The sequence below is a fragment of the Rhincodon typus genome, chromosome 13 (assembly GCF_021869965.1).
Source record: "Rhincodon typus isolate 14 chromosome 13, sRhiTyp1.1, whole genome shotgun sequence".
Classification (NCBI taxonomy): domain Eukaryota; kingdom Metazoa; phylum Chordata; class Chondrichthyes; order Orectolobiformes; family Rhincodontidae; genus Rhincodon; species Rhincodon typus.
The window spans coordinates 12,025,362-12,049,298 of NC_063344.1; the positions used below are offsets into that span (position 1 = coordinate 12,025,362).

A 23,937-nucleotide genomic window follows, 5' to 3' on the forward strand; every position below is an offset into this window, starting at 1 on the left:
CTGGCACTGAGGCAGCAGTGCTAACCACTGAGCCACCATGCCGCCCCGTATTTGATATATAGAGGGATCTTGGGTTAAAAGTCCATAGCTCCCTGAAAATGGCAACACAAGTGGCTAAGGTGGTAAAGGAAGCATATGCATGCTTCTCCTCAGCTGGGGCTTGGAGTATAAAAGTTGGCAAGTCATGTTGCAGTGCTTTAAACTTTAACTAGGCCACATTTGGAGTACTGTGTGTAGTTCAGGTTGCCACACTATAGGAAGAATGTTGGACAGGTTGCAAAAGAGGTTTATTTTAATGTTTCGGGCCTAGACCCTTCATCAGAAATGAATTTCTGATGAAGGGTCTAGGCCCGAAACGTCAGCCTTCCTGCTCCTATGATGCTGCTTGGCCTGCTGTGTTCATCCAGCTCTGCACCTTGTTGTCTTAGTTTTCTGCATCAGTTTTCACAGGGGAAGACACCAGCAACATACCAGAACTTCAAGAGAGCTGGGGCCAGAGGTGAGTGTAGTGGCTATGACTAAGGAGAAGGTGCTAGGGAAGCTGAAAGGTCTGAAGGAAGCTAAATCACCCAGACCATTTGAACTATACCCCAGAGTTCTGAAAGAGATAGCTGGGGAGATTGTAGAGTCATTGATGGTGATCTTTCAGGAATCACTGGAGTCAAGGAGGGTTCCAGGGGACTGGAAACTGGCTACTGTAACCCCCCTGTTTGAGAGGGAGGGAGGGAGGGACGCAGAAGACAGGAAATTATAAGCTGGGTAGCCTGATCTCGGTCATTGGTAAAATTGTAGTCTCCATTATTAAAGATGAGATGGTAGAGTACGTGGAAGTGCATAGTAAAGTACAGTGGAGTCAGTACAGCTTCGTCAAGGGGAGATTATTCCTGACAAATCTGTTAGAATTCTTTAAGGAGGTAATGAGCAAGTTGGACAAAGAAGAGCCAGTAGACATTATCTGTTGGGATTTCCAGAAGGCCTTTGACAAAATACCACACAGGAGACTGCTGAATAAGATGAGAGCCCATGGTGTTAAGGGAAAGGTAGTGGCTTGGATTGAGGATTGGCTAACTGGCAGAGAACAGAGAGTAGGGATAAAAGGGTCTTTTTCAGGATGGTGGCCAGTGGCTAGTGGAGTTCCGCAGGGGTCAGTATTTGGACCACAACTATTCACATTACATATTAATGATCTGGATGAAGAAACTGAGAAAATTGTTGCTAAGTTTGCAGATGACACAAAGATAGGTGGAGGGAAAAGGTAGTGTTGAGGAAGTGGGGAGGCTGCAGAAGGATTTGAACAGGCTAGGAGATTGGGCAAAGAAGTGGCAGATGAAATACAACATGGGAAAGTATGAGGTTACGCACTTTGGTCATAAGAATAGATGCCTAGACTATCTTCTAAATTGGGAAAAACTTCAGAAATCTGAAGCACAAAGTGACTTGGGTGTTTTAGTTCAGGACTCTCTTTAGGTTAACATGCAGGTTCATATGGCAGTTAGGAAGGCAAATGCGATGTTAGCATTCATTTCAAGAGGTTAAGAATACAAGAGCGGGGATGTACTGCTGTGGCTGTATTAGTCTCTGGTCAGACCTCATTTGGAATATTGTTAGCAATTTTGGACTCTGTATCTAAGGAAGGAAGTGCTGATGTTGGTGGTGGTCCAGAGAAGGTTCATACGAATGATCCTGGGGATGAAGAGCTTGTCATTTGAGGAATGGTTGAGGACTCTCTGTCTGCAGTCAATGGAATTTAGAAGGATGGATGGGGGATCTGATTGGAACTAACAGAATACTGAGAAACTTGGATAAAGCGGACATGGAGAAAATGTGTCCCGAGTTCCTGACAGCAGAGCCTCCGAGTGAAGGGACAACCCTTTAGAACTAAGATGGTTAGGAATTTCTTCAGCCAGAGAGTGGATAATCTGTGGAATGTATTGCTGCTGAAGGCCATGGAGACCAAGTCTTTGAGTGTATTTAAGTCAGAGATAGATAGTTGTTGATTAGAAAGGGGATCAAGGTTTACGGGGAGAAGGCAGAAGAATGGGGTTGAGAAACATATCAGCCATGATTGAATGGGAGCAGACTCAATGGGCCTAAAGGCCTAATGCTTCTCCTATATCTTGTGGACTTATGGATAGGTTGAAAATACATTCAGTTAAAAGGTAAATTCTTTTAGTTGAATGTTTCAGCTCGTGTCCACAATGTTAAAGAATACTTTACTTAATAATGTTAGAAACTTAGAAAGAACTTGAGGGATGCGTAGAGACAGGGTTTAGTGATTATCTGGTAAAGCAAGCTATAATGTAAGTGTGACCTCAGCAGCCATGTGCTACTTCTCTGCTGGGAGGTTGGAACCTGCATAGTGCTCTGCAGCCTTACCATTCTGTGTAGTCGATTAATAGGTGTTGTTTAATATTAATCTAGAAGCCTGGGAAGAGCTTGTGTGAAGACTCAAGGATCTCCATTAGAACTTTCCTTCTCTCAACCTCTCTTTCCTTCTTTAAGATGCTCATTAAAGTCTAGATTGTTGGTATAGTTTTGGTCACCTGCCTTAATATCTCCTTCAGAAGATCAGTGTCAAAATTACAGTTTATTTTAATTTAAACCAGAAACCAAAATTTATGAAAGGCTCCTGTGAAGTGCCCTGGGATTTTTTGCCATGCTAATAGTACAAAAATGACTAACTACCATTGTTATTGCTGTATAGCTGAATTTGGGCAAATTGTGCTGGAAAAATGAACACAACTGAATATGATATTCTGTTAAAGCTTCACTAAAGTTAGTACAAATTTGGGACATTGACATTGGTTACTTGATTTTTAAAGAGTGATTCTAAACAGATACAATTCCAGTTACAGCATTCATGCATAATGCTGCTGTAATTTTGCATTTACAGTCAGAGTTGGAAACTTAACCACTATGAGTTTGAATTTACAATCTCAATCCAATTTGATGCCGCTTTGCAGAGGATATTTTCATCTTGTTTAACATGGCCTTGATGCTGTAAATCAACATTTCTTTGAAATTTGACTTTGAAACCCATTAATGTCAGGTTTTTCAAAATCTCTTCTCTCAGATCTGTTTCCACAGGCAAAATCAAGCAGCCTTCACCCAGCTCAGGAAAAAAAAACAACTGAGAAAAAATTCTCCTGAGACCCATCTGTCACTGGCATTCTAGAAGTGCCTTTCCAAAAGGCACCTGAAGCAAAGTTGTGGAATCTGATCATTTGCTGCCTCTCCAGCCTCCACACCCACAAAATTCAGGAATATAGCGACTTAAAGAAACAAATAATTCACACAATTCAAAATCCATGAAGATGGTAAATAAAGAGCAAAAAGGATATGTTATGGAAATATATACATACTTAAAATACTTTATATGTTAATAACATGTTAAAATACTTTATTAATACATGAAATTTAAATATTTTAACTATATTTAATGACTACAGTTCCATTGAGATGTAACAATGTTAAAAAACATTAAAAGGTGACTTTTTTTTTCATTTTTAAAGATGACTCAAGAACCCTGCAGCCTTCAGAACTCAATGTCAAGTTCAATAATTTTAGGTCCTTTGTTCTTTTCCATGACCCACCCTCACGCCCCACACCCTGTCATCACATGAGCTATTTTCAGTGCTGCCAACCATTTTCATCTACGTAGGGCCCCCATTAGCAGCTTTTCTTTCTCTCAGGTTTATTATCGTCCATCCCTTTGTCTTTCTGCTCTTTTGGGCTCCATCTCCACCTATCACTTAATCCTTTACCGCGTCACACCCCAACCATCCAACCCCATCCCTGTCTTCAATATATACACAACCTTTTCCTCACTATTACTAATTCTGATTAAGAGTCACTGGACTGAAAACGTTAGCGTCTGCTTTCTCGCTGCAGACGCTACCAGGCCTGCAGATTTTCTCCAGCAATTTCTGTTTTTGTTTCAGATCTCCAGCATTTGCAGCTCTTTGTTTTATTAAGTAAAGCGAATGTCCACTCTTTACTAAACTCTATATAAATTCCATAATGCTGTCTTGAAGACATGATGTTTAAAATTGTACACAATGTGATCTCACTAATAATCTGAACAGTTAGAATTATTTGTATTGGTTTACATTTTGTGTCAATTTACCTTAACGATCCAAACTTTTACACTTTACCTAGAAAAAGAAAGGACTTTCATTCATGTAATGCCTTTCACAATCTTAGGATACTTCAGAATAGTTGTATTATTGCATAGATCCTAGACTAGATAGGCCAATAGACAATTAGAGAATATTCTGACATTACAGTATCAATGCACCAGACTCTCCTTCAGTCACAGTTTTTCTAGAACTTGGAAAATAGAACTGTACAGCACAGGAACAGGCCCTTCGGTCCATGATGTCGTGGAGAACATTGCGTCAAACTAAACTAATTACTTCTGCCTGCCCTTGGTCCATATCCCTCCATTCCTTATCTATTCATGTGCTTATCTAAAAGTCCCTTAAACGTCCCTACCATATCTGCCTCCACCATTCCACCTGGCAGATGTTCCAGACCCCTATCAAGCTTTGTGTAAAAACCTTGCCCTTCACGTCTCCTTTGAACTTTCCCCCTCTCATCTTAAATGCATGTCCCCTAGTTTTAGATATTTCAACTCTGGAAAAAAGATTCTAACCGTCAACCCTACCTATGCATCTCATAATTTTGTAGACTTCTATCAAATCTCCCCTCAGCCTTCGCTGTTCCAGAGAAAACAACTTGAGTTTTTCTAAGATAACAAGGTGTAGAGCTGGATGAACACAGCAGGCCAAGCAGCATCAGAGGAGCAGGAATGCTGACGTTTCGGGTCTAGACCCTTCTTCAGAAAATTTTTCTAGAGTTTTTCTAGCCTCTTCTTATAGCTCATACCCTCTAACCCAGGCAGCATCCTGGTAACCTCTTCTGCACCCTCTCCAAAGCCTCCACAGCCCTCCTGTAATGTGGTGATCAGAATTGAACACAATACTCTAACAGAGGCCTAAACAAAGTCTTATAAAGCTACAACATGACACCCTGACTCTTGTACTCAATTTCACAACCAATAAAGTCAAGGATGCCAAGCACATTGTAATAACAGTGATAGCTGTTTGTAATTACTATACTTTTGCTCAATGTAGTCAGTAAGTATAGATCCTACAGCATGTAAGTCTGAGATTTTACAGCAATAGTTAGTGTTGTTAATAAAGTGCAAGTGATCTGACTCAACAAGAACTATGTTTTGTGATATATGTATGAATACTAGGATATCGGGAACACGCAAACCACATTATACTGGTAGTGGTGTTTTCAGACAACGAATGCTATTGAAAAGTAGCTGCTACTGCAATGTAGGAAATGTGACAGCCAATTTGTACACAGCATGGTCATGCAAACAGGAATACCACAACGGGTCAGATATTCCGCTTCAGCGATATTGTTTGGAGGATAAATATGGGCTGGGACGCCCCTGTTGTTCTTTAAAATAATGTTACTTGAATAGACAAATAAGGCCTTGGTTAAACATCTCACCCACATAATGGCACCTTTGTCAGGATAATATCCATTCAGTATCCCACTGTGTGTGTCAAAGTAGATCTCTCTGGAATGGGATTTGAACCTGTGACCTATTAATTGCCACCAATGTAGATCTGTGCCATGTATATATCAGTCTACACTCCGTTATCCATTTTAACACTGACTGTGGTAAATTGAGTTACTGATATCTCCTTTAGCATTGGGTGGGTGTTGGGTCATGTGAACGCTTTGCCTGGCCAATATCCGACAGTGTGAGGCTTGAGTCAACTTGACAACTGGGCCTCATTCGAATCTACCATCGAGGTGTGAGTGCTGAGCTGATGTCTACTGACACCTCAGTGAATAGAGTGGATAAAAATTTCAGAGGTTACTCTAGACAGTCAAGCATTAAGTAATAGATTAATGTGGGTATGCTGGAAAGGGTCACCAGGGGAAGATGTGTTTCAGTCAACAATGGGCCAGATGATACAAATACAGAAATTGCTGGAAAAGCTCAGCAGATCTGGCAGCATCCGTGGAGAGAAATCAGAACAGTGTTCCAATGAAGGGTGACCCGACCTGGAATATTAACTCTGTTTTCTCTCCACAGATGCTGCCAAACCTGCTGAGATTTACCAGCAGTTTCTGTTTTTGCTTCTGATTTACAGCATCTGCAATTTTATTGGTGTTTATTGGGCCAGAAGATATTTGGAACATTTCCCCTGGCATCAAAAATATTTGAAAAAAACTTGTGATCACTTTTTCTTTTTAAACAGTCTGTCGGTACCACAGGTGGATTTAGACCAAAGGAGTAGAACTAGGTCATTTGGCCCAATGAGAGCGCTCCATCATTCAATGGCTGACCTGAAAATACTCAAGTCCACTTTTGAGCCTTATCCCTATAACCCTTATTAATTAAAATTCCATCTATCTCAACCTTTGATATACCTAATGACCCAAACTCTAAGACCTCTGTGATAAAGAATTTCACTGATCGAATACCTTCTGAGAGAAGAAATTCCTCCTTGTCTCTGTCTTAGATATGTGCCCCCTTACGCTGTGATTTTGCCCTCTGGCCCTGGACTTATTGACCAACTTTTGTCATTGATAATCAGTCACCTGTCCATAGACCAATCAACTCTCTGCTCCTATGATGCTGCTTGGCCTGCTGTGTTCATCCAGCCTTGCACCTTGTTGTCTCAACTTCCTGTTGTTACCCAGTTACATCAGTACACAGAACCCCTCAGCTCCAATTTATCTGCAACCACTTCGATTACTATTGATTTTAACAACTATTTACACACTGCTTGCTATAAGTATCAGGATACTTGCTATTCAAAACGTGTAGCAGTACTTTTAAACATCTTTTTTTAAAAAAAAGTTCTTTCATACTTTAACACACAACTTTAAAAAATGGCGCAGAAATAAAAAATAGATACCGTGTTTCCATCGGTTACATTGGGCATAAAAATTGTAAATCAGATCCTTTTCCATCCTCCCTCTCTTCCAGCTGCTGACTCTTACTGATCTGCAGAAACTACTGTTGCTTCCTGTCAGCTTGTTGTTCACGTAGTGGACGGCAAAATGCAAGTTGGTGTGCTTTCCGACTGGGGAGGGCATGACCAGCTCATAACCAAGCCTGAAACCAACGCTGGAACACATGACTCGAGTTGGACTGAAGGTTCTGTTTCCATGCTGTTCACCTCTATGACTGCAACCATCAGTGCAGAGTCAGAATGTAACTCGGAGCACACCCAAAATAGATTCCATGGAGCTGACCCTTGAAGGAAAAAGATGAAATCATGGTGAGAAATTGCTCATTCTCCAAAAATCCATGTTTATTAGTGTGTTTCATTTTATTGGCTCTACGTTGTAGTTAAAAAAAAAAACTTTTGTTTGTTTTGGGTCATTTCTCACCTCATGAGGACTGTGTATGATTCCCAAAATGTATACTTTAACATTTTTATATACATTGTGCCAATAAATAGTGTTACAACACCCATCTTGTCCACTCATAACCTCACAAGTCTGCTGAAAGCTTGCAGAAAACTAATTTGACAAGGCACCTCCGTGGGACAGAGTACCAGCAGTCTATTGTCAGGTTACTGTTTCCATAAATATTCCACAAAGACACCTCCTGTATTTTAATTCTCTTCAAATCTGTCAGTTTCAGCTGATAGTCCTTATCGTCTACTGCCCCTGTGTGGCCTTTCCAGCAAAAACTTTGGGAAAAGCAATTTGTGAATCATTGGTTTGGAATAATTACCAAACCAAAATTTGTTCTAATGTACAGCAGTCTTATCTTGACATCGATGACTGTAGTGGTGGAGGATACCCGTGAGGGTTAATAGAAAGATGTAAGGGATCAGGTACTTTTGAAGTGGAAAGACCAGAGAAACTGGTGTTAATTTTCTTGCAGTAGTTTCAGTAGGTTTGATGAAGATGTTCAAAATTAAGTGGGGTTTTGGAAGAGTAGTTAGAAACTTCGTTCTGAGGAAGAGTCATCGGATCCGAAACGTTAACTCTGTTTTCTCCTTCACAGATGCTGCCAGACCTGCTGAGCTTTTCCAGCAACTTTGTTTTAGTTAGAAACTTTATCCAGTGGTGCAGGGGTTAGCAATTAAAGGACCTAGATTTAACTTAATTGGAAAAGAATCAGAGGGGAAATGGAGGGCAATTTTTTCACCGTCAGTTGCTACGATGCACTTTCTGAAAGGGTGGCGGAAGCAGGTTTTAATGGGAGCAGCACAAGCTTGGAGGGCTGAAGGGCCGGCTCCTGTGCTGTATTGCACTTTGTTCTTAGTTCTTGTAGCTTTCAAAACAGATTTGGATAAACGCTTGAAGGGAAAACAACTGGGAAAAGTGTATGTGTTACTTGTGGGTGGAACGTTGCTGCCACTAATTGTCTTTCATTTGATTGTGTTTGGGGAACTAATCGGTTTGCAATAGTAAATGACTGCCCATGATTGACTTTTACAAAAAAAACACAAGTAATCTGTGCGTGTAACAAGGTGTAGAGCTGGATGAACACAGCAGGCCAAGCAGCATCAGAGCATCAGAAAATTTTTTGAAGAAGGGTCTAGACCCGAAACGTCAGCCTTCCTGCTCCTCTGATGCTGCTTGGCCTGCTGTGTTCATCCAGCTCTACACCTTGTTATCTCAGATTCTCCAGTATCGGCAGTTCCTACTAATCTGTGCATGATAGCATTGAGATATGAGTTTATTTAGATTCTTAGACATTGTGAATGAAACTATCACTCCAGGGCTTAGATCTCATCTATTATTTCTCGAACCACTCAGTCCTGTCTATCACTTGCTGCATATGCTGTTACCACACAAGTAGCTTTGTTTTGTAATTTCACCATGTCATCATTTCATTTTTATGTATGTTTGGTGCAGCTCCTGCCGAACCATTCTTCACTCTTCATTCAACTGGGATTAACCCTCAGGTTCGTTGGTAATGGCACAGTGGGAGATATGTCAGGCCATGAGTCACAGAGACACAGATTCAAGGAGTCATACAACATGGAAACAGACCCTTTGGTCTATGTCAACCATAATCCCAAACTAAGCTAGTCCCACTTGCCTGCATTTGGTCCATGCCCCTCCAAACATTTCTTATTCGTGTACTAATCCAAATTTCTTTTAAACATTGTAACTGTACCCGCATCCACTACTTCTTCTGGAAGTTCATTCCACACACGAACCACTCCCTATGTAAAATAATTGCCCATTATGTTTTTTTTAAGTCTTTCTCCTCTCACCTTAAAAATATGCCCCTTCGCCTTGAAATCTCCTACAATAGGGAAAAAAAAACACCTGCTGTTCAACTTATCAATACCCCTTATGGTTTTATAAAAGTCTATAAGGTCACCCCTTAACTTCCTATGCTCCAGCCTTTCCTCATAACTCAAACACTCCATTCCCAGCAACATCCTGGTAAATCTCTTCTGAAACCTCTCCAGCTTAATAATATCTTTCCTATAACCAGAACTGGATGCAGTATTCCAGAAGAGGCCTCAGCAACACCCTGTGCAACCTCAACATGATGCCCCAACTCCGATACTCAAAGGTCTGACATTGCAGATTGTGTTGGAGTATGAGTTTGCTGCTACTGTTAGCCTATAATGCCTCATGGATGCTCAATCTTGAGATGCTAGATCTATTTGCAGTCTGTCCCATTTGGCACGGAGATAGTGCTACACAACATGATGAAGGGTAACATCAGTGTGAAGATGGGACTTCATCCCCACCAGGACTGCGCAGTGGTCATTCTCACAAATGCTGTCATGGGCAGATAAATCTGTGGCAGGCAGGCTATGAGGAAGATGTCAAGCATGATTTTTTCCCCTCTTGTTGGCTCCCTCACCACCTGCTGCAGACCCAGTCTAGCAACTATGCCCTATAGGACCCAACCGGTTCAGTCAGCAGTGTTATGGATATTGAAGACCCCACCCAGAGTACCTTCTGTGCCCTTGTCACCTTCAGTGTGTACAAAGTGGAGGAGCATTCAGTCATTGGGTAATGGAGGAGAGGGACAGTCAGTATGTGGTAATCAGCACAAGGTTTCCTTGACCATGGTTGACCTCATGCTGTGAGATTTCATAAGGTCCTGAGTCAATGTTGAGAACTCCAAGGGCAACATCCTTTAAGATATACTCAGGGATGCTGATGGTGTTCAAAGGTGATTGTGTGTGAAGTGGGAATTAAATAAGATTTTATCAAAAAAAGGGGCTCCAACAGGAATAAGACTGTGAAGGACATTTTAACAGGCATGAACCTTCAACACCTTAAGATATGATGTCAACAAAAATGAGTGGAGAGAAACCTTGCATATCTTTAGGCCTGCATCAACTTTGAGAGCAGACTAGAGAATACAGATTCCTGTTGACAGAATAAGAGAAAGACATAGGACAGAAGAATTATTTTTATTGTGCAAGAATGAAATATAAACAGTGTATGTGTATAAATGTTGCTGATTTCTGTACGAACTAGAGAGATGTTGAACAAAGGTCAGATGTGGGGCAAAGTATAAGCCAGAATTCTATTTAGCTACTCTAAGACTGAGGTTGTTTGATTCAACACAAAGTTAACTTGTATAATTGATGTGTGTATGGAGAATTAATTACAAAATGTATAAGGTGAGTTCTGTGAGTTATGACTATATCAGGCTGTGCTTTCATAGATCTGTGAGATGGCTTTTGCAGCATCGACAAGGCTGGATTTCCAGCTGCTATTTCAGGTTCTGAGGTCAAAGTCAGGTGGTCCATCAGGTGGAATGGCACGGTGACTCAGTGGTTAGCACTGCTGCCTCACAGCGCCAGGGACCCAGGTTTGCTTCCAGCCTTGGGAAACTGTCTGTGTGGAGTTCACATTCTCCTTGTGTCTGCGTGGGTTTCCTCTGGATGTTCCGGTTTGGTCCCACAGTCCAAAGATGCTCAGGTTAGGTGGATTGGCCATGCTAAATTGCCCGTAGTGTTCAGGGATGTACAAGCTAGATAGAGCAGCCATGGGAAATGCAAGACTACAGGGATAAGGTGGGTGGAATGGTGTTCAGGGTATCAGTGTGGACTCGATGGACCGAATGGCCTGCTTCCGCACTGTAGTGATGCTGTGATCTGATTTCATTCCTTTTTTCAGACTTTGTAGCAGTGGATACAACTGAGTGGCTTCTTTGGTCATTTCAGAAGGAAGAGTCAATCACATTGCATGGGTCTGGAGTCACATATAGGCCAAACCAGATAAGGATGGTGGATATCCTTCCCTAAAGGGCCTGATAGGATTTTGAAAACAATCAACAATGGTTCCACAGTCATCTTTAGATTTTTAATTCCAATTTTTAAAAAAATTTTAATGTGAATTCCGCCGTCATTTTACCTGAGTCCATGGTAGATTAAAAAAAAACAAAGAACTGCCGGTTCTGGAAATCAGAAACAAAAACAGAAATTGCCAGAAAACCTCAGTAGGTTTGGCAGCATCTGTGGAGAGAAAGCAGAGTTAGCATTTAGGGTCCTTTGACTCTTGTCTGAAGAAGGGTTAATGGACCTAAAATGTTAACTCTGTTCTCTCTCCACAGATGCTACCAGATCTGCTGAGTTTTTCCAGCAATTTTTGTCTTTGTCTCTGGTATATTATCCGGGTCTCTGGATTACTTGTCAGTGATGATACCACTGCATCATCCATAATTTTACTGAAATGATGTTCTTTTGCCATAGCTCAGCATTGCTTGTACTCATGAAATTTTAGCTCCAAAGCAATGATGCTGGTTTTGGTATCTGTAGTTTGGCTTATTTTTCATGTTGCTTGTCACATATGTCTTTAAAATGCTTATACCTTGTGAAGTAAATGTGTTCCATGGGTCTTCTGTAATAAGCTTCTCAGGATTTGTCCATGTATCGTCCTAGTTTCTGCTTCTACCTCAGTCTCAAGAGTTTTCTCCAAAATTAGGGCTTCTTCAGATTTTGTAAATTTGGCAAAAGCTCATCATTAATTCCAATGACAGTTCGGCCTCTTATGAATTCTGATTTCAAAGCTCCAAATCATTAACAGGATGTGGGCATGACTAGCTTGGGCAGTATTCATTGCCCATCCCTAATTGTCACAAGTAGGTGGCAGTGAGTTGTCTTCTTGAACGACTGCAGTCAGTAGGAGGTTGGTACAACATCTGGATTTTGTCAGAGAGACAGTGTAGGAACAACAATATATTTAAAGTTAGAATGGTGCGCAGCTCGGAGTGGAGCTTGTGCTGGATTTTGGGAGAGGGTGGATTTTGGGGGAAGGCGGGTGTAAGACAAGGAGGTGGAGTTGAGACCATGATTAGATTAGCCAGGATCTTAATGAATAGCGGAGAGTGTTCAGGGTGTGGAATGATCTGAAGGCGTTAGCAGCATTTAACAATTTGCATTGCACTGCTGGATAAGGGAGGTTCCTTATGCAGTATGTTCAAATGATTTTCTGTTCCCAGAGAAAAGCAGCAGGGTGTGTACTTTTAATAGACTGGTGTCCATATGTTGTGTCAAGAAACTAAAGACATTCAGCAATTTACAAAAGTTTTGTTGTAATCTATGGTTTAACACCAATTTCCATTCACAATTCTTCCTGCAGCAACTGGAGCGAACACTAAGGAAATACCCAACTCTTCCTATTTTTAATCAAACTATTCAGATAAATGATGATGCAGAGGGTGGAGTGTGTATGGAAGAGCTGTCAGAAGAAGTGGTGGAGGCTGGTACAATTACAACATTTAAAAGGCATCTGGATGGGTGCATGAATAGGAAGGGTTTAGAGGGGTATGAGTCAAATGGGACTAGATTAATTTAGGATATCTAGTCGGCATGGACGAATTGGACCGAAGGGTCTGTTTCCATTCTGTACAACTCTATGACCCTGTATAACACACAGGTAGTGAGACTTGAACCCAAGTCTTCCAGCTTAGAGACAGGGATGTTACCACTATACCACAAGATCCCTCGAATTTAACTCAATGGGACATTGTTTTAAACAATATATTGGGGCATGCTAAGACACACTTCTGGAGCAATTGGGACTTGAACACAGAACTCCACTGAGCAATACCTGTTCTCTCAATCAAGCCTAGAGCCATTCTGGTTTACCCTGAGAGCTCTTGTGATGGAGTGGTAGTGTGCCTATCACTGAGCCAGGAGAACCCAGGTTCAAGTCCCACCTGCTCCAGAGGTGTACAACAACATCCCTGAACAGATTGATTAGAAAATATCTTCTGGATTTTCCTGGGCTCTGGTGGCAGTGTCCCCGGCTTTGAGCCAGGAGGCCCAGGATCAAGAGCCACCTGTCCAGAGGTGTGTCACAACATGTCTGAGCCAGTAGATTAGAAAATATTGCCTCCTTTAACCTGGACTCTTGTGGTGTAATGGTAATGCCCCTAACTCTGAGCCAGGAGGCCTGGGTTTAAGTTCCACCGATTCCAAAGGTCTATGCCTGGGCAGCTTGATTGAAAATATCTGCTCTGTTTTACCCTTAAAAGTGCCTCCATTTTTAAGACTGACAACTGTGAGGATTTGTAAGGATTGCAGGCAACCCCATGGTTCAGAGGGCTATTGATACGGTGCATCTCATTTCAACTGAAAGGAATTCTAGTCCCTCAGTGGATCTGCGGTGTGGGACCATAGTCTACATAATATGTGGGTCAATGTATAACATCCTGGTTGCAACCATAATGTCTTCAGCATCACTGCCTATTGTGAACCTGTGCTCATTCAGGACTCAATAATGGAAGAAGAGTTACAGTATATGCAAAACATTAACTCTGCTTTTCTCTCCACCTGCCAGACCTGTTGAGATTCTCCAGCATTCTCGGTGTTTGTTTAGTTTGCACGACAGTAAGTTAAGTTTGTGCAACAGCTTCCACTACAGCATTTTGACTTTTGGTTGAATCTCTCTCTGTTGCAGTGGAAATGGGCATCAGCCATCATATCCTACTTCATGCATCCCCTCCAAGCCAAAACTGGATCTCTATCGCTGTCCCCTGGGTCAAAATCCTGAAACTCCCCTTTCCAGCAGCACTCTGGGTGCGTCTACACCTGACAGCCTGCAAAAGTTCAAGAAAGTGGCTCACCATCACTTCGCCAGTACAACGAACGATAGACAATAATTTTTGGCCTCGCAAGAAGCATCAGCCCTCACCCATTCCACCATGAAGAAGCAAAACGTGTGTTGCATCTGTTTGGCCACTAGGTCCATGCTGGAAAGCATGTGCTGCAGATTTTGTCGACATGGTGTGGGACTGCTTCTAGCTTCTGAACATTCAACATTGATTTTCTAGCACAGTACACCAAGCATTTAAATTTGCCCACCCATCTGCCATTCTCTACAGCCTGCCTCATTGCTGTCCTCGTCTGGGTCCTCTGAAGCAGAAACTGCATGCAACCTCTGGTGAGCTGGTACCTTCACTATCCACCTCTCTTATTCGGCTGTGGGACGCTTGTGCCCAATGTCTCACATATCTCCGAAACTACATACAATATTCGTATGTGAGCTGTTGATTGCAAGTTGTAAATTAACCAAAGTTATGCTTTCATTAATGACTGTTTCCTTAGTCTTTGTCCGTTGCCTGGCCAGGTTGTATTTCTTGGGAATCTGGAAAGAAAAAAAATGGGACATAGGCCAGGTTGTGGTGATGGGTGATTGGAAATAAGAAGTATCCACCAGTATTATCTGCATTGGAAAGGGGTATGAACGGTAATAAGATTTGAGAAGGAGAGCTAAGTATCTTGATACCATCATTTTCAATTGATTTAATCCTGTTGCTAGCCACAGCCTCGTTGATGAAATTTGTGTGATTTGTAGATATTAACGTATTTTATTTAGAGTTACATGGGATATGAGTATTATTCTATTTTTGAGAAGAGGTTTAAAATTAATTTGGTCAGTCTTTCCAGAAGCAGACTTTTAAATCAGTACAGCTTAGAGAGCAGATCACTTAAAGGATCCCTAGAATGTTAATGGAAGTTTATTATAATGTGGGAGTTTATAATCAAAGAGAGAAAACATTAAACCACTTAGCTATACCACAATCTAGGATGAACAAGTTATTTTTAATTTAGTTAAAAAGCTTTTAAAAAGTTCAAAGATTATCTGACTGGATCAGAAGCAAATATAGTCTGTTCTGGAAAAACAGATTGCTCAGAGTAGTTAAGCAAGTAAGTTACCTTACTAAAAAGAGTGTAGCTGTGAAATCTCGAGGGCAGTTTGCTTAGAAATCTGCATTGGTTATTCAAAACTGAGAAGGTCTAATTTCTTCAGATGTGTGAGTATTCTAGGAAAAGGCTTTCTGGCTTACAGGATAGAAATTTAGAAGAAGCAAATATGTTAAACTCACAAATATTTAAGGAAGAAAATAATCTCAGACTTTTGATTATGTGTAAAGTGATAGTTTTGGGGAAGAGATGCAACTTTGTTTTGATGTTTGTTTTGAAACATTTCAAGTTATGTTTTATTCAGATAGCTTGGTTTGTTTTATTTGATTTTTTAAAAAAAAATGTTTTTATGCAGTTAACTTATTAAAAACAAATCTGCAGCTGTTTGTGTGCTTGTGGTTCAGTGAAGTAATTAAATTAATGTAAAAGATACAAAATATCATCTAACAGACTAGATTTCTCACTTGAATTTGAGTTGCTCAGTAATAACATCTGCTGAGATTGTAGCACTCAGTCATGGCCTTTCCCAGAATGAGCAACACCATCTCCTTCATGAACGTTCACATGCGCTTTTATGCCCTTCCCAAATACCTGGCTTCTTTTCCTTCCAGTTATGGGCTTTATCCTACAAGAACAAAGGAAGTGTTATGGAATCTCATGACATTGTGCATTCCTATTCTATTAGTGAAAATCCAGGAAGTATCCCAATTTACGTTAAAGCATTAAAAGCGAAAATCCTGCAAACACTCAGGCTTCACATATTGCACTGGCACTATAAAATGAATGCTGTTTATAATATTCACTTAATTTTCAATTGTTTCAAAAGTATTTTGGCTATGTAGTTGAGTAGGATATATCTGCTAGGCAAAATGTTCCAGAGTGAGACAGAATTGGATAATTGATTGAAAGAGTTGGCACGGGCACAAGAGACTGAATGGTTTCCTGCCATAGATTCTATTTTCCCACTCCAAGCAAGAATTTCAAATTTCAAAGCAACATTTTGAATCTAGTCATTGAATTTAATCATTGGAACTTTTGTTTTTGCTGAATGATTTCATACATTTGCAGGGTCCCCAAAGCTGCACAGCCATCTCATTACAAACCGTCTTGCAAGCCAAGAGGGCAGGCTGTTTGCAATCTGCTCCTCAAGACTCTGCCAATGTTGCTCAGTGGTTAATCAAAATAAGTGGCATGCCATCTGCCTCTGGTGGAGCAGAGTTCTCACCCACCTTTCTCCCAGTCTCAACCTACAGCCCGCTCTTGAGAACTCAACTGTGATCCGAAAAGCGCATTGGCACTAAGTTACTCTGTGTCACAGATCAAATGTGCCAACATGTTGCACACCTGACTAGATTGATCGTATACTGATTATGTAATTTGTGTTTCTAATTATACCAGGCATTGGCCTTGCTTGGCAGACCTTGGTGACGATATTGCCCTCGCCTATCTGTTTGCTTGTTGTAATTTTCAAATCTACTAAAGTACATTCAAGTGTTCTCAAATTGCTCATGCATCTTTCAAAAAGTTGGCATGAAAAATGATCCTGGATTGCTTCAAACAAAATATTTATTTTGGCAACTCTTAGTCATTTTTCACATATCGTTGATTAAAATGAGATCGGAATCCAGAAAACAACATAACCATGAATAGAGTGAAAACAGATGTTACCAACAATGGAATGTTACATGCATCTACTTTGTAAGGGATCTTGTGGTGCAGTCGTAGTGTTCCTGTCTTAGAGCCAGAAGGCTTAGGTTCAAGTCCCACCTGCTCCAGTGGTGTGAAATAACGTCTCTGAACAAGCTGATCAGAAAATACCTGCATCTATGTTGCAAGAGATCTTTGTTGCCTAGCTGTAGTGTCCCTATCTCTGAACTAGGAGGCCTGGATTCAAGTTGCACCTGCTCCAGAAATGTGTCACATTGATCTGTTAATTCAAAATATCAAGAAGGGGAGGTTGATGGCCACAATCTACTGGAACCAATGTGAGGTACCACACCATTGGACAGCGCCCCCAGCACCTTCAGGAGGATGTGAATAAAGAACTAGCTACATCTATGTTGCTTGTTAATGAGAAAGCTGATGGATTGAGAATCTGATTCTTGGCAAGGCACCAGCCAATCAACAAACTTTCCTGATTAACAGCAATTAATTGACAATTAACACAAGCATCTATTTAAAGTTACATGCTATAACTCTAAAGGAACAGATCAAAGCCAACATAGCTGCTGCATCAACATGAGAGTGATGCATTCTGTGTTACAGTCTGTCATCATAAAACATCATTCAACAGGCAAAAAGAATGTTAGAGGTGGCATCGATGTAAAAGCTTTATATATGCCACACTACAGCTATAATATTCCGGGGGGTTTGTTAGCTCAGTTAGTTGGACGGTTAATTTGTGATAGTGTGCATTCAATTCCTGCACTGGCTAAGGTTACCATGATGGACTCTTCTCCTCAACTTCTCTCCTCACCTAAGGCATGATGACCCTTAGATTAAACCACCACAACTGTTCTGCCTTCTCTCACAAGAGTGATCTGCTAGGACCTATGGTGACTGTACCTTTTTTTAATATTCCAGTCCATAGAATCAAAACAACTGTAAATGACTTGCTGTGGAGAGAAACAATTATCAATTTTATGCTTACCACATCAGACTTTGATTGTTTTCGGGATTGGAATTTTTACTTAAGAAAGGGACAGATCATAACATATGCAGCTATGCCTTTAGCTATATGCAGTTTCCTTCAAGTTGTTGAACCATTCTGTATGCAAATCATAGAATCCCTACAGTGTGGAAACAGGGAATTCAGCCCAACTAGTCCACATTGAACCACTGAAGAGTATCCCACCCAGATCCATCCCCATAAACCTGCATTCCATGGCTAATGCACCTAACCTACATATCCCTGAACACTAAGGGCAATTTAGCATGGCCAATCCACCTAACTTGCACATCTTTGGACTGTGGGAGGAAACCAAAGCATCCAGCAGAAATCCACGTAGACACAGGGAGAATGTGAAAACGCCACACAGACAGTTGCCCAAGGATGGAATCAAACCCGGGTCCCTGGCACTGTGAGGCAGCAGTGCTAACCACTGAGCCACCGTGCTGCCCCCAGCATTGGTTTGAACTACCAATGTTAAAATTGTACATGAACATTTATGAAAACAAGTTCCAAGTCAACTGTTACTGTCAAAGTACAGTATTTTGTTACCAGATGATTCAACTGGGCCCTACCGTCTATTAAACATAGCAATTTTTTTATCTGGACAACTAACTCCACCATTTGATAAGATCATCATTGATCGATCTGTGGCCTAACTCCCCTTTCCTATTTGCTCCCTCCCAGATAAACATTAACTCCCATGTTATCAAAACTATTCTTAACTCACCCTTGAGTTTAGGAATATAGGTAATGGGGGATCTTCTTCTGGAACCAGTCTAAATTTGATACATCTGAATTTAAATTTGAATGGGTTCCTTTAACTAATATTGACTATAGTTAGTATTGGGGTAGATTTCAGCACAACTCCTTTATCTATAGGTATAATGTATGACATACTGTATATCTCTGTCTGGTACAGACTTCTTCACTATTCACAGCTTCTAGTAAACGATTGCTGAATGTCTCTGTTACATCCTCATATTCACTTTTATTACATCACTAGGTATTAGGAATGTCTGAGGAGTTGACATAGGATGTTGGAATTTAGAAAAAGAAGGGCAGGGAACTTGCATTTAGTGATTGCATCAAGTTGGAGTTGGTGGAAATGGCAAGGCATAATCCATTCAATAGGGACGCTGATGGAGTGAAAGGTGAGAACAAGAGGAATATTACTGCTCTGGAAGGGAAGGGAAGGGGTAACACAGAACTGTATGAAGGAGATCAGAAATATTGGAGGATCCAGCTAACTATGTCAGGTGGGGATTCTCAGTTGAGGGTAAAAGAAGACATGGCTGAAGCTTTGGGATGGAAAATGCATCATTAGAATGGATATGACAGAAATAGAGATACTGGGAGAATGTCTCTACAGGAGGCAGGATGTGAGGAAATGTAGTCAAGATAATTGTAGGAGTCTGTACTTTTGTAGTGGACATTTGTAGTTCTGAACACAGTTTCTCAAATTTTCAGATGGACCTTGACAACATTCTGGCCATAGTACTGAAGACTTGTGCTTCAGAGCTTGCCACTCCCCAGAGCCAAGTTGTTTCAGTACAGTTTCAACATTTTTATCTACTCGAAAGAAATGGAAAATTGCCCAGGTATGTCCAGTGTACAAGATGAAGGACAAGTTCAATCCAGCCCTATTAGGCTACTCATTTATCAGCAAACTCTTGGAAGGTGTTGGCAGTGTTATCAGCCAGCACTTGCAAAGGAACAAGCTGATCACTAATATGCAGCTTGAGTTCTGCTCCAGACCACGTTACAGCTTTTTTTATCATTCATTCACAGCTTGTGGGTATCACTGGTTAGGCCAGCATTTATTGCCCATCCTAATTCAGGTGAGAGTCAATCACATTGCTGTGGGTCTGGAATCTGGCAGTGACTCCCACCTCCCATGCGTATGAGAAAAAAACTGTCCTCGATAGTGCACATATTCAGCTCAGTCGGGATAACAAATCTCATGACTTGTAAACATTTGCATGTATAATTGCCATGTGAGACATCATTCACACAACTCTACAGAACAAGAGTTCCACCGTACTCACAGCTGCCTCGACTTCAAAACCCAACATTCCCTCAAACTTGAAACTCCTCCATCTCTAGCTCTCTTTCTTCTTTCAAGATACTCCATTAAATCAAAAACAAAATCAGAAATTACTGGAGAAACTCAGCAGGTCTAGCAGCATCTGTGGAGAGAAAGCAGAGTTATTAGCTTGGAAAAGGCTGACATATATGCTGAAGATGGGGTAACGATGTAGTGGGGGTGAGGGTTAGCAGGGAGTAAATGATCGGTGGAGCCCAGACAAAGACAGAACAACCGTTGGACAGACAAAGGCATGTATAAAGGTCAGACTGGGGGAAATAAATAGCTGCTAATGGGGACCATTAGTGTCTGCCAATGGTTTATTTGTGGTAGCAGCTCATGTGATGACAAGGCCTGGTGTGTGGAGTTTGGGGTAAGGACATGGGACAACGTACTCAGGCCTTAATACGATTAAATTCGATATTGAGTCCAGAAGGCTGCATCGTCCCCAAGCAGAATATGAGACGCGGTACTTCTAGTTTGCGCTGAACTTTGCTGGAACACTGCAGCAACCCTGAGACAGAGATGTTGACCAGGGAACATGACGGTGTGTTGAAGTGGCAGACAACTGCAGCTCAGAGTCTTTTTTTGTAGCGGACAGAACATAGGTGTTCTGCAAAGCGGTCACCCCATCTGAATTTCATTTTCCCAGTATAGAGGAGACCACATTGTGAGCAGCGAATACAGTAGACTAGATTGAGTGAAGTGCAGGTAAGGCACTGCTTCATCTGGAAGGTGTGTCTAGGGCCTTGGATAGTGAGGAGGGAGGAAGTAAACAGGTAGGTGTTACACCTTTTGCAATTGTAGGGGAAGGTGCCATAGGGGAGTGTTGAGAGTGGATGAGGAGTGGAGCAGTGTGACCCCGATGGAACGGTCCCTGTGGATGTCTGACAAGGGAGGGGAGGGGTATGTGTGTCATGTGGTGACATCCCACTGGAGGTGGTGGAAATGACGGCTAATGACCCTATGAATGTGAATGCTGGAGTTGTGGTAAGTGAGGATGAGGGGGATCCTCTTGCTGTTGTGGAAGGAAAGAGAAGGGGTGAGGGCCGAAGTGTGGGAGATGGATTGGGCACGGCTGAGGACCCTGTCAACCGCAAGCAATCCTCAGTTTCAGGAAGAAGGTGGACAAATCAGAGGCCCCCCTGTAGATGTTGGCATCATCAGAACAGATGTGATGGAGATGGAGAAGCTGTGAGAATGGCAATAGAGTCTTTATAGGAAGCAGGGTGTGAAGATATATAGCCAAGGTAACTGTGGGAGTCAGTGGGTTTATAGTGGATTTTGGTAGCCAGTCTATCCAAAGAAATGAAAATAAGATATCAAGGGAGGGAAGAGAGGACTCGGAAATGGACCAGGTGAAGGAGAGAGCAGAATGGTAGTTGAAAGTGAAGTTGATAAAATTTTCAAATTCCAGGTGAGAAATCTACCCCTTTGTCTGAGCTTTTGGGCATCAGTCTGAATATTATGTTACTCTGCTTGTTGTCAAATTTTATCCGATAATGCTCCTGTCAAAGCAACTTGGGCAAGTTTACTCTCCAAGTGAAAGTTGTTGCTCCTCATTTCTGGAGAATTTATAATGCAGCTTGCCATCCTGAAAGTCTTTTTGTCAAAACAAGTTCCCAAATGTCACAGTTAAATATTGAAGAGTGAGAAAATACTTAATAATTTAATCCTTTCTTTTCTCCCTTTTCCGAGGGACTGGTGTGTAACAAGATTTCTAAAGATGATCTTCCTTCGATTGTAAACAATGCACATCAAGTCATTTAGCACCCAACAGTTTATGTGGTTTGTATCTGCCCTACCTGAGGACAGTTTGCTACATTAGACATGTTTCCTAACAATGAACTAATATAGTGAGTTGGAAAGAGAGGGGACCTGGTAGTGTAGCAGCAATGTCATTGGGCTAGAGACCCAGAGATACCAAGCTAAGGTTCTGAGAACTTAGATTCAAATGATGGGCAGGTGGTCAAATTTGAATTTGGTTAAAAACTGGGAAAATGCAAAGCTGATGTAGTGGTGACCATGTAACAATTGACATTAAAACAAACCCAATGTTCTTTAGGGAGGGAAATCTGCCATTCTTATCTGGTCTGGCCGATATGTGCCTCCAGATTCACAGCGATGTTGTTGACTCTTAATTACCCTCTGAGCAATAACAGCTGGCCTAACAGTGATGTTCACATGATATGAATTTTTTTAAAGAACTAAAGATCAAACTTCCAGTTGGGTAACTCAGATATGTTAGGAGACATAACTCTGATCTTTTTCTTCACAGGTGCTGCCAGAGCTGCTGAGCTTTTCCAGTAACTTCTGTTTTTATTCATGTTAGGAGACATAATTAATACTGAAACACATAGGCAGATATTTAGAGAGAAGACCAAAGACTTGATCAAAGAAATAGGTTTTAAGGAAGGTCTTAATTGAAGAAAGTGAAGTTGAGAGGCAGGGGGCTTAAGTAAATGTGTTCCAGAAATTAGATCCAAGAGAACTAAAGATATAGACATCATTTGTGGAGAAAACAAAATTGAGAAATCTCAAGAATCTGGAATTAGAGGAAAGCCAAGAATGTAGAGTGTTGTGGATTAGGAAGAAGCCACAGAAAGCAAGATCAGATCATAGATGGAATTGAAAACAAGGATGTGACTTTAAGAATGAAAGACACACTATTAGTTAGGCCCTCTGTGCACACTGAGTGTACTCTGGGAAATCAAATGTTTGTTTGGTCAGCATAGGCATCAAGGTAATAAGGAAGGCAAATGGAATTATGCTAAAGAAACAGAGTATAAAAGTAGGGAAGTATTGCGCAACTGTAGAAGACATTGGTGAGACAAAACTTGGAGGACTGCATACAATGTAGGTCCCTTACTTGAGGAACGATATAGTTTTATTGGAGGCAGCTTAGAGGACATTCACTAGATTGATTCCAGCGATTGGGCGTTCGTCTTATAAAGAGAGGTTGAGCAGTTTAGGCCTATCTGGAGTTTAGAAGAGTGAGAGGCAATCTAATTAAGTTACATAAGATGCTAAAGGGCATTGACAAAGTAGATGTAGAGAGATGTTTCCTCAGGTAGGGCAATTTAGACGTAGAGTCATAGAGCTACACAGCACGGAAACAGACCCTTCAGTCCAACTCATCCATGCCGACCAGATATCCTAAATTAATCTAGTCCCATTTGCCAGCATTTGGCCCATATCCCTCTGAACCTTTCCTATTCATATACCTATCCAGATGCCTTTTAAATATTGTAATTATACCAGCCTCCACCACTTCCTCTGGCACCTCATTCCATACACACTCTAAGCTCTGCGTGTAAAAGTTGCCGCATAAGTCCTTTTTAAATTTTTCCTCTCTAACCTCAAACTTATGCCCTCTAGTTTTGGACTCCCTCACCTAGGGAAACCACCTTGTCTATTTACATTATCCATGCCTCTCATGATTTTATAAACCTCTATAAGGTCACTTCTCAGCCTTTAGAATGACAGTTCATAGACTTAGGATAAGAGGTATCAGATTTAAAATTGGCAGGACCACCTCTGAGTGCATCGGATACTGGAACAGTGAGTAAATTTAAGAAGGAGATAGGCAGACTTTTAATTAGTAATAGGCTGAAGGGTTATGGAGAGCGGGCAGGAAAGTGGAGTTGAAGTCGAGATGAGATCAGCTCTGATCATATCAAATGATGGAACAGCTTAAGGGGCTGAATTGTTAGCTCTTATGTTTTTATACAATTATTTTATTCTTGCAACTATATCCCTCCTTCTCATGACATTGGTGAGGCTGCACTTGATGTATTGTGTTCAGTTTTGGTCACCTTGCTATAGGGAGTATGTTATTAAACTGGAAAGAGTGCAGAAGAAATTTACAAAAATGTTGCCAGGACTGAAGGGACTGGGTTATAAGGAGAGGTTGAACAAGCTAGGACTTTTTTCTTTAGAGCATAGGAGACTGAGGGGGTTGTTATCGAAGTGTATAAGATCATGAGAGGCATAGATAG

The 23,937-nt window shown here is 41.2% G+C and overlaps 1 long non-coding RNA gene across 2 annotated transcripts in view; it reads right to left on the reverse strand.

The window, feature by feature from the left end:
• The window catches only part of LOC125484732, a 29,666-nt gene extending 13,713 nt beyond the window's left edge, over nucleotides 1-15,953 (reverse strand). The window contains exons 1-3 of one of the 2 annotated variants that reach the window (XR_007263543.1): nucleotides 15,650-15,953; nucleotides 14,343-14,625; nucleotides 6,951-7,291 (exon numbers count right to left, since the gene is read on the reverse strand). This is a non-coding gene — a long non-coding RNA (uncharacterized LOC125484732). The remainder of the gene's footprint in view (nucleotides 1-6,950; nucleotides 7,292-14,342; nucleotides 14,626-15,649) is intronic. The other variant, XR_007263544.1, reaches the window with a different exon arrangement.
• Between the last annotated feature and the right edge of the window lie 7,984 nt (nucleotides 15,954-23,937).